Source organism: Polistes dominula, unplaced genomic scaffold (assembly GCF_049000335.1).
Source record: "Polistes dominula isolate Pdom_NZ unplaced genomic scaffold, Pdom_raw_medaka contig_269, whole genome shotgun sequence".
Taxonomy (NCBI): Eukaryota; Metazoa; Arthropoda; class Insecta; order Hymenoptera; family Vespidae; genus Polistes; species Polistes dominula.
In genome coordinates, this window is record NW_028300869.1 from 376,794 (window position 1) to 387,884 (window position 11,091).

Sequence of the window (11,091 nt, forward strand, 5' to 3'; positions counted from 1 at the left end):
TAAAATAGTCTTTGTTCTTTTGTTTAATAAATAATTAGTAAAATTTTTTTGCTTTATGTTTTTCCAGATCTCAAATCAATTTAACAATAATAATTGTATACAACAGAGGAGGAGAGAGGAAAAAACTGAGAGAAGTGGAGGACTGCATAGAAAGAAATGAAGAAAAAAATTTGCTAATAATCGGTGATTTCAATGCAAGGATTTCGGATAAAGGAGGAACATGCTGGATAGGAGAAGCGGAGAGAAGAAAATCAAAGGACAGAGTGATAAACGCACAAAAATATGAATTACTGAAGATGGTAGCGGAAAACAGCTTAGGAATACTGAATGGAAGCAAGGAAAACGCAGAAAAAGGAGAATGGACTTTTATTAATGTTGAAAATAGAGTTACAGTTACATTGTATTTGAATATTAAGCATATACTGTATAGGCACGCATACATAGTAAGGAATAGTATGTGTGTATGTGTGTGTGAGATAAGCTAACTCGTTGTTTTGTAACGTACGCTCAGTTCAAGACGTAACGGCAAAGAAGTCGCAACGCGTATACTTTGTTGTAAAAGCTTTCATACAGTGATTATAATAAAACTTCTCAAGTTACTTTGCCTTTACCCAATTATCCACTTTTCTTTACATGGTAGCAGTTCGTTGGTTTGTTTGGGAAAGGCAGTTTTTGAATTTTTTTTGTTTTTTGTGCGGAAGTGAAACGCCGAAGTGCCACGTGTTTAGAACGAAAGAAAAGAAAGTTCGAGAAAAGAGAAGAGAAGTTTATTCAAAAGGGAAGTGAATGGAATCACGTTACCAGTGTTTGATATAAAAGACTATTCTATGTAGAAGAAAAGAGTCTTAACTTCCTTAAAATGGCAAAAATGTGAAGTAGTGGTAACAAGAGCAAAAACTTCTGCAGATAAAGACGAATGGGATGAAAAAGATATGAAAACCATAAACGTGTGATATATAGTGCAATATCGAACAGGCAGCTGAATTTTCTAGAAGCAGAGACAACAGCATTTGAAATTATTAAGAAACTTGACGAGATTTTTTTGAAAAAGTCGTCGGCATTACAGATTGTTTGTAGAAACAAAATAGAAAAAATGAGATTAGAACAATATAGTGATACATCAATATTTTTTAGTGACTTTAAGAAGAATATTAACGTGCTGAAAAATGCGAGCGCAGTAGTTAGTGAAAAAGAAAAATTAAATTATATCTTAAACACACTTCCATGTAAATGCAGTTACGTCGGAGATTTGATTGACATGTTGAAAGAAGAAGAACAAACTGTGGCATATATTAAAAGTAAAATTCAGTTAAATGAAATGAAAAATAAGATGGAGCAAGCAGATAAAAACACAAACGCGTTTGCTGCAAATAGGGGAATAGACTACAGGCCCGACCTAAAAAATCGATGGATCATGTGATCCCGCAGAAAACCTGTATTGGACGATAGAAATGCATAAAATAATAATTTTTAGCACTATTCCGTGACTTGTAAGCTGTCCAACTGAGTGCAGGTGAGAATTAAAAAGCACAAAATAACCAGGTGCTTTTTTATCAAATGATTTTTTTACGGCATTCTTACCATCTATAGATCCATCAAAAATAATGAGAAAACACGTAGTGCCGTTAAAAAATAGTAAGCCACAAAGTCGGAAAAAATTTTTGATTTTCTGACAAAACCCCGGGTCTATTACATCATTTGATTATGAACGGCGTTTGTTTCATACAATTTAAATACTTATTCTAATTGATTATTTCGCCACGCCATGAAAAAATCATGACACAAGGGAGAAAAATCTAGGGTTAAAATCCACCTTTTTTCAAGGGTCTGGGGGATGATCAGATACGACATAAAATTAATTTATTTTGAAAGTATTTCATGCATAGATAACATTTTTTCACATGCCGTAAATTTTTTTTTGTCCAAGGGTCTGTAGGAGGAAAAAAACTTCCGAAAAATCGATGTAAAAAAATGTACTTTTGGGTGATATTGAGTACGACATTTTTTTGTACGGCGTTTAGATAGTTTATTTTTATTTAATGCAATCGTCTATAAAAAATCAATGCCGTACAAATCTGGTAGTTTATATTCATAAAAAAGTAATAAAAATAATAACTATGTATAATTTTCATTTTATGTTTGTTTCGTAAAATGAACTCTACTTTTAAATTATTATTATTTAAATAATAAATATAATTTATTAAATTAATGTTTTATTTATTAAAATACTTGTCTATTTTTTAATTTACATTTTTAATACGTACATATAGTGTTCAGGAGGGTTGTATGAACGCGAAGTATACATACAATATAATATATGCGCATATTGTATATGTATGTGTATGTGTATATTAGATAAACATATTACAAAACTAAGCAATAAAAATTTTGTTGGTAGTGAAAGTGTATTAAGGGTTCATTCTGGTTTCTACGCCGAAAAAAAAGGCTATTTTCACGATTTTTTTTTAGGCTTTGTAGAATACATATACATATGAAAGTTGTTGGGTATGATAAATACACTCTAGAAGTACAAGAAAAAAATTTTTTTTTATTGTTTTTAACGTTTTTTGACATCCAAAATGGCTGACAAACGTGAACCCGTCAAAAAAAGGTATGCTGTTGGCGGGCATCGAAATTTGAGAACGGGTGGTCTAAAACAAAAAAATTAAACGGTTTTAAATTTAGTATGACAATGGCTATCGGGTATGCTAAAACTATCAATTTTTATGAAAGCAAAACAAAATGACAGCCATTTTTCGAAAAAAAAAAAAATCGTTGATTTTTTTCGCAGTTTTTTGTGAAAAAAAATAGTAAAAATTAATATTTTGACTTGGTTGTAGCATGCGAGATAGCCATTCATGTGTAGAGTATGTGGTTAAAATTTCAGAAGGATCGGTTGAGTAGTTTCGGAGATATCATGCCCGCCAACCGAAAAAACGTTGTTTCGAGAAAAACGCGTTTAAAGTTTCTTTTAACAAATTTTTAAAAAGTCTGACTCTACCTTATTCTGCGATGCCTGCACCATACAGTATGCCTTCTGCTTCTTCAAAATACTCATTTTCTTCAACTCTAACCTTTTTTCGTTGTGTCCTGGCCTCTTTTAAAGATTCTCCGCTCAAACGATTGGCTGAACGCACACGCGTGTTGTCGCGGTGACTAGCGTAATTGACTGCGATAGGGCCAAGTTTTATCTCCAAAACGTGCATTATTTTTAGTATTGGATCAAAACCTTCGTTAAATATACAAGCTGCCAATTGACAAGCTATTTCCACAAATTTTTTTACCATTAAATAGATGTTTAGGCACCATAGCCCAAACGCATTTGTTGAAGCACTCATTATTATTTTGAGTGTTGCCACCTAAACATCTTTCAAGCATTTCTGGTTTTGTCAGGTCTTCGTACACTGGCTTTAATACTTCTTGGACATCTTTAGCGAGAGGAGGAGGATGTTTATAAGTATCAAGGGTTTTAGCTGCCTCAACTTTACGATACTTACACCAGTTGCTAGAACAGTATGTATGTTGCGGGTCATCATCAGTAGAAATTTTTCGATAGTACCCCGCCCAAATTTCCTTTCTCATGTTCTCAATTGAATTTTTATTTCTTTGAACAGCTAACCCATAGTTAGTTGACAATTCCTTCATCAACTTTATAGTCAATCGTTGAGTTTTAATCACTGGAACACTTTTTTTAATAACTTTTTTCTTTTTTACAACTTTCTTCGGTCCTTTTTTTGCAGCAGGTTTCTTGGCTTCCGCTTGTTTCAAAGCTTTTCTCTTTTGAATCAGTGCTTTTCGTGCTTCATTAGCACGGTTGAAAACTCGTTTGGCAACATGTAAAACACACTCTAATTTTTTGATAACAAAATCTTTGCCGTAGGGAAAAACATTTAGCAACATTTGAAAAGTTTTTGTGGCGCCATCGCCGATATAAAAACCATATTTTACGGAGATCTTCTTGAGTGATCAAAGAAACATCTCCACGATACCATCAACCTCCATCTTCCCGGCACTACCTTCATGGTTTATCGTACAATGCGTTTTATGCTGTTCGTACCAGGCAAGATAGTTTACTTCCTTCACTTTTCTTTTCCACATCTCACATCCCTTACAGTAAGTTGACCTTATAGAAACGACGACAATTTTTCCACTGTATTTTAAAATTAGAAAAACTATTCCAATCAACGAAGAGAATCCTCTTTTAGCCCAAGAGCCGTCGCCAGAAACAGACAGAATATTCTCTGGTTCTCCTCGTATCTTGTCTTCGAGTTGCTCTTTGGTGACGGCTTTATGCGACACTACGTTAAAAACAGTATTGACCGCGATTAGTATAAAGTCAACGATTCCATAATATGCAGAGATACTTAAACCTTTTCCGAGGTCCATAAGTTTGCAAAACATATTTATACCATGCACACCAATACCAAAAAACCTTTCCAAAAAAAAGAATATAGCGAAAAAAACTGAATACTAGTTTTGTTTTCCTACACCATTCTGAATAATATGCAGAGACATTTCCACTTAAACAACCGTTTATGGTTTGTCTCCTCTCTCTGTAATATCTCTGTGTTTGGGTCGCAAAATAATATACTTAGACTGTTCGGATCGTTCTAAAATTTTTGTATGATAATTCTACATATGTCTACTTTCGAAAAATGCAAAAAAAAAAAAAAAAAATTAATTTTTTCAAAATTATAAACCAGAATGAACCCTTAAATGCTGGACATGTGATTAAGTGTGGGCAAGTACCAAGTCGTGATTGTAATATTATAAGTATTTCAGCTTTTTGTTTACAAACTTGACATATTAAAGAGGAAATCCACATGAAATTACTAGTGGAATATTAAAAAATGGTTGAATAGTTGGAATGAGTTGCTCATACAAGGCTTTTTTTTTTTTTTTTTTTTTTTTCGTCGGGAGGAAAAATCTTTCAAAGACTCCCTGGGCCCGGTACCCAGGGGAGTGTCGGATTCGATGTAAAAACATCGCCTACCGACTAAAAAACCTCCTGATTACTTGCATCAGTTGGGTGTGGATAGGCAGAAACTCCACTTATGCAGATTACTTTGCCCTACGTCCACCCCGTACGATCTGGGGCGGTATTTCCCCGATCTCTAATCAGCTGGTACTAATGTACCAAAGAATCGTCGAAGTTAGAGGTTACTCCACGGGGATCTTCCCTGGAGTTGTGTCATGACGTGAAGGTCAGTCTTGTTACTCTCCTAAGGCGAAGCAACAAAAAACCGACCGTAACGCCGTGCACCTATTGTGTTTAGTCACCAAACGATGGGAGTGTGGCAGCGCGCTAGGCTAAGCCAGACGCTGCCGGGGTTGGCCGAAGCCTCGCCCGCGGCGGCCGTCTTGGAGGCACTCTCTCCTGCGGCTCCGCATGCGTCCTCCCGGGCACTCTACGCCTTTCTCTCCTCTCTTCTTCCTCCTTCGTCTTTATGACGCGTTCAGCGAAGGATTGGAAGGCGGACCACCCTCCCGGAGTATCCAGGGAGGCCCTGATTATTTCAGGGAGTGTGGGCCTTCCCGCTCCTACTGCAGCAGCCAGATTGTCTCTGGCGTCACCCCATGCCGGGCAGTCGAGCAGCGTGTGCTCTACATCGTCGCACGGTGCCTCACAGTGGAAGCACTGCGTGGACTCTCTCCTCCCAATCCAGTGCACGTATGCCGAGAAGCATCCATGACCGGTCATCAGCTGGGTGGTGCGAAAGGTCGACTCAATAGAGTGTGGCCTCTCGACCCACTTAACCAACCTATCGGCCAGTGCCTCCCTCACACGTACTCCCGTTGAGCCTGGGGAATCCAATAGCTCAAGTTCTTCTTCCCCTCCACGCCGCGATTGCACCACGCCTGGCAAGAACCCCCAGCCTGGCCCTAGTGCCTAGAAGGACGGGTCCCTCCAGACTTCTAAGGACGTCATAGGACTCCGCCAGCCGAGGAGCCAGATGGTCGAGGGGGATAATCCCCGCAACCATCATGGCCGCGTGGAAGGAGACCGTCCGGTATGCGCAGCACACCCGGATAGCAATCCTGCGCTGCACACCCCGGACAGCCCTCTTCACCTTCTGGTCTTCCACCACCGTGCGCCACCATACTGGGGCTCCATAAAGGAGCATCGAGTGGACTACCCCACTATAGAGGCGCCGCCTCTTCTCCCTTGGTCCATGTAGATTCGGGAGGATCCTTTGGATGGCCCGAAAGGTTTTATCGATCCTTGGAATCAAGGATTCGAAGTGGGGCCTAAATGTTAGATCTGAGTCTAACAATACTCCAAGGTATTTAACTTTAAATCCCACTGGGATAGATGATCCCCCTATTTGAATTTCAAGAGGGGCAGCACCTCTGCGTCTACGGAGGACAGAGGCGGGGAAGGCCATAGCCTCTGACTTTTGCGCCGCAACCACAAGGCCCAATCCTTTGATCGCGTCAACGATGCCCCGGAGGTCCCGTTCAGCGTTCTTAGTGGCCGACAACAGGTCCCGCCCCACCGACAAGAGGGCCGTGTCGTCCGCATAGCAGACCACACGGAAACCGCTAGTCAGCGGGACACGGAGGACACTGTCATAGGCCACATTCCATAGAGTAGGGCCAAGGACCGACCCCTGTGGCACCCCGCATCTCACAACCCTGGTCGCCAGTCCACCGTCCTTAGTGCTGTAAACCAACTTGCGGTCTCGAAAGTAATCCCGCAAAACGCCAAGTAAGTGTGGCGGGAGACCCCTACGTTCCATTGCCTCGATAATTATTGGCCACGGCAGCGAGTTGAAGGCATTTTGGATATCGAGGCTGACCAAAATTACCACCTTGCGATCTCGCAGAGCCACGCCAACAAACTCCCTTACCGACAATATGGCGTCGATTGTTGACCGGCCCGTCCGAAACCCATATTGTGCCGGGGACAAGGCCTCGTTTCGCTCCAAGAAGTTATTTATTTGATTAGCGAGGACTCTTTCAAATAACTTCGCTATCTCATTGATGAGGCAGATTGGTCTGAATGACCCGGGTTGATCCAGGGGCCTATCTCTGCCCTTTTTTTATAAGTATTAGTCTTGTTTCCTTCCATTCGGTCAGAAATGTGCCGTTACTTATGCAGGCCGAGAAGCATCTCGCAAGGCCACGACAACAGAGTGTCGCTGCTTGGCGCACGACACAGCCCGGCACCCCATCAGGGCCAGGAGCCTTTCCTCCCGCAATCTTTTTGGCAGCGGTAATTACCTCTTCCTCCGTGATGTTTGTGTCACCGACGGCAGTCACGGGCGGCGGGGCATATTCCGGTTGGTTTGGAAACAGCCCCGCCAAGACCCGCTCTAGATCCGCCTCCTCCATTGTCTCGGTGATAGGTGGTGCAAAGGGCCTTAATTTTCCCATAACTATTTTGTATGGTTTGCCCTAAGGGTCATCTTCGAGTAGGCTCAGGAAGTCCTGCCAAACGCTCCTCTTGGCCTTTTTAATGGCCTTGGTAAGAGCTCCCCTTGCTGCCCGCCGAGCTTCCAGGTATTGATCTACCTGCGCCGCATCGTTTCTCCTGCGTGCCCTAGTCAGCCGTCTCCTAGCGGCCGTCGCAGATGCCCTGAGGTCAGCGATCTCGCTTGACCACCAGGGAACATTCTTCCTCCAGCCAGACCCAGGTCTTGATTTAGACATGGCCGTGTCGCACGTCTGCCTCAGGGTATCCCGAACCCACCCAACAAGGCTTCTGGAATCACCCATCGCCTCGGTGTCAGGCAGGACCAGGCTCCCCGTCAGGGAGTGCCGCGGAGAGCTTGTCTCCGTCTAAAGTACCAATGGCCCGAGCGGGGAAGTTTCCTTCCTGATGAGCGGAAGTTTCCGGGCCCTGCGGTCCCCTGATCATAGCAGAAGCTAATATAGAGGTGGTCCGAGAGGGACTCAACCTCATCGACTCTCCAACCCGAGAGGCGGGCGCTAGCGATTGATGAGCCCCACGTAAGGTCTATAACACTCGACCCAGACGGCCGAATGCACGTGGGGTGGCCAGCCTGGTTCGCAAGCCGTAGGTTCAGCTCGCTGGCCCAATCATTAAGTAGGGCACCCCTGCGATTACCCCTGCCGTTTGGGTCCCAGTTAGGAGACCGAGCATTAAAGTCTCCGGACAGCAGTACCGGGAGGGCAGGGAAGTCCTCCATAAGCCGTAGGAGCTCTTCGAGGAGCTCTTCAAATCGCGTGATGTCCTCGCTGGGGGGGAAGTACACCGATATTATCAGTGAGTCCCCCCACTTAACCGCAACATAATAAGAGCCCTGGCGCACTAGGCTGCAGGCCCTTCTGCTTCGGCTAACCAGCACTGCAGAGAGCGGGTCGTCTCCCTTGGACGAGAACCAGCTTCTGTCCCCCTCGGGAACCCACCACGGCTCCGAGATAACCGCAATGCTGGCTTTTAGCTCAGTTATGCGTTGAGCCAGGAGATGTTGTGCCTGGCGCGCATGATTCAGATTTATCTGAATGATCCGTTCCATCATTTTTTGTCAAGATTTTCACCTGCAGTTATCTGGCCTTCCGGATCCTCTTTGGATGTATTGTCCTCTTCAGCTCCTTCAGTGTCAGAGGTGATGACCACCATTTCAACCTCCTCCAACACTGCGGTTGAATTACTGGACACATTACTTACATCAGGTGTTCTCTCCTCCAGAGAGGGCACTGCCTTCCCCTCTCTTCTGGGAGGGACGACTGGGCAGTCCCAAGATCCAGCCCGGTGGTTTGCCTGAGGGCGCCCCGCAGACGAGCAAACCGGGCAACAGGGTTTCTTCTCAGTACAACCCTTGGCCTTGTGCCCCGGCTTGCTGCACGTGAAACATAGACCATCCCTGTCAGACGATGATGGGCAGCAGGCCGCAACGTGACCTCTGGCCCAGCATTTATAGCACTTTAGAGGTCTTTGTTTGAGCTCTCTGACTCGTACAGTCGAGAGCCCGACCACTATCTTCCCTTTTTTAAGGGCAGCCTGAGCCATGGCAGCAGGGACGGAGACTGTTGCTTCCCCTGCTCTCCCACGGCCCGCGCGAATCTCTCCGACTTTTATTGAATTTGGGTCTATGCCCGATTTAGTCTCCATGAGAGAGCACCTAATCGACGTGCTTGTTGCGGCGACATCTAGCCTAATAAGCCGCACGTCGATCATACGCTGAGGTCTTGTAATTTTGGCCTCCGGGAGGATTCCCTTGAGAGCCTCAGCGACACTATCAGCCTTTTTTGTCCGCGTTAGCACCCCGGACCTGCCATATTAAGGAGCCTGTTAGGCCTCTCCTATACCGCATGTCTGTAACCCCGAGCTCCTTAAGGTTAATTTTCTCCGTTGCTCGGAGTATGGCATCCCGGTATGATAACTCCCCCGGGCACGTGAGGGAGACAGCTGCGGATCGCTCCACTCCCGTATCACGTTTCTTTTTGTTGTTAGCCCTAGTGGGAGCATTTTTAACACCCTTAGTGTTATTCCTCCCTTTTGAGGGGAGCTCCTCCAACAGTGGGGACAGTACCCTGGCAAGATGCAGGTTTGGCAAGTTTTGCCATGGCCCTGCGTTTTCTTCTTGCCCAGCGCTACCGTGAAGATCTCGTCCTTTTTGGACGCTGGTTCCGGCGCAACCCCAGGCTTAGAACGCTGAATACCCTCGGTCGGGCATGATACCCCACTTGTTCGTGGTGCGAAAAGTACCAGGGCGTGAAGCAACTCCCGCTCCCAACCCGAATGCACCACCCGTCTTGGGTCCAAAATTAAATTTAATTGCGGGCGGGGCCGCAGATACAGCCGCAGCCGGGGCCGGCACCTCCCTTTTCGACCGCTGCAGCTCTGCCACCGATTTGGCAAGAGTCCGCACCTCCGCAAGGACCTTGTCACTGATGTTATCAGAGAAGGGGGGCAACGTATATTTTTTTGCCCTCTGGCTCCGCTCTAGCGACTTGATTTTTTCAAGAGCTGCTTCATGGCAGGCTTCAAGCTCCTTCAGTTCTCTTCTCAATGAACTGATCGCCACGCTCTCGGAGAGGGTCTCGTCCCCCTGGATGAGACGCCTCTCCATCTCTGCAACGAGGCTCAAGGCACCCATGAGATTACTCTTCATGCGCCCAGAAACTTCTCCCTTCATGTTTTTGGACTTCTTTCTTTCTTCTTCCGCGGCGGAGATCAGATTTTTGGCCTTTTCCGCCAGCCGCCCTGGTTCTAGCAGACGAATCGACGTCTTCGAAAATAGTTTTTCGGATTTGGACGATTCCGTCACCAGATCCTCCTCTTCGTCAGACATAGTAGTCTGTCGTCTCCTTTTTGGCCTTGAGAGGCGGTTATAGTAACCGCTCCGCTAAGACCAAGTTTCTTGATGGCTTGAGTAGCTTTCTGCCACTCTTCAATTTCCGAGCCATCATCACCGGCTAAGCTTACTGTAGCATAACTGCCACTGCAGGCCAGGTTGCTCACCTGCAGAGGCCTTCCCGTCGCCTTTTCCAGAGTTGAGGCCGGGTTGCCTGCCTCAAACTCATGACAGTCGCTGGCTGTCGACGACCGGGGGCCTGTCAGACCACCCCTAAAGCCGCCGTGGATCGGGTATCCCTCCCGCTCCGTTTTGTAATCATAATTTTAGCTTCCATTATCATATTTAATACTGGTTGGAGGCAAGCTCCAAAGTTGAGAATAGGAGAGGAGGGGTTAAGCTGTTACGGGGAGTGGAAAAAGGGGATTTTAGGATCATGCTACACTCGGCAAAAGGAGTAAGTGTTAAGCATGCCTAGCGAAGGCAAGGGCGGAACCTTGAGTCAGAGCAATGTCCTGTCAGGACCACAGGACAATGATGACCGCTACCTTGGTCTACTCTTGGTCAGTGCTCCCGACCAGTGTGAAGGAATAATCCCATACAGAGGCCATGGTAGCACCTAAGCCTCCCCACCACGACAAGGTGGTAGACCTTCGGGGAGGTGCTCATACAAGGCTGGTTTAAGTGGTATTTGTAAATATGTTGTTGCAGTATTGCAATATCATTAACTGTCACTAATTTAATTGATCTTCTACGTATTCTTTCTTCTCGAGAATCTATTTGATCTACAGGACAAGCACATTCTTTAGATGATCCTAAAAGAAGA

At 44.9% G+C, this 11,091-nt stretch overlaps 1 protein-coding gene across 2 annotated transcripts in view; it reads left to right on the forward strand.

The window, feature by feature from the left end:
* The window catches only part of LOC107073512 (uncharacterized), a 160,030-nt gene extending 157,825 nt beyond the window's left edge, over positions 1–2,205 (forward strand). For both annotated transcript variants that reach the window (XM_089171078.1, XM_089171086.1), the window contains exon 11: positions 68–2,205. The gene's annotated coding sequence lies outside the window, so the exon portion shown is untranslated. The remainder of the gene's footprint in view (positions 1–67) is intronic.
* Positions 2,206–11,091: the final 8,886 nt, after the last annotated feature.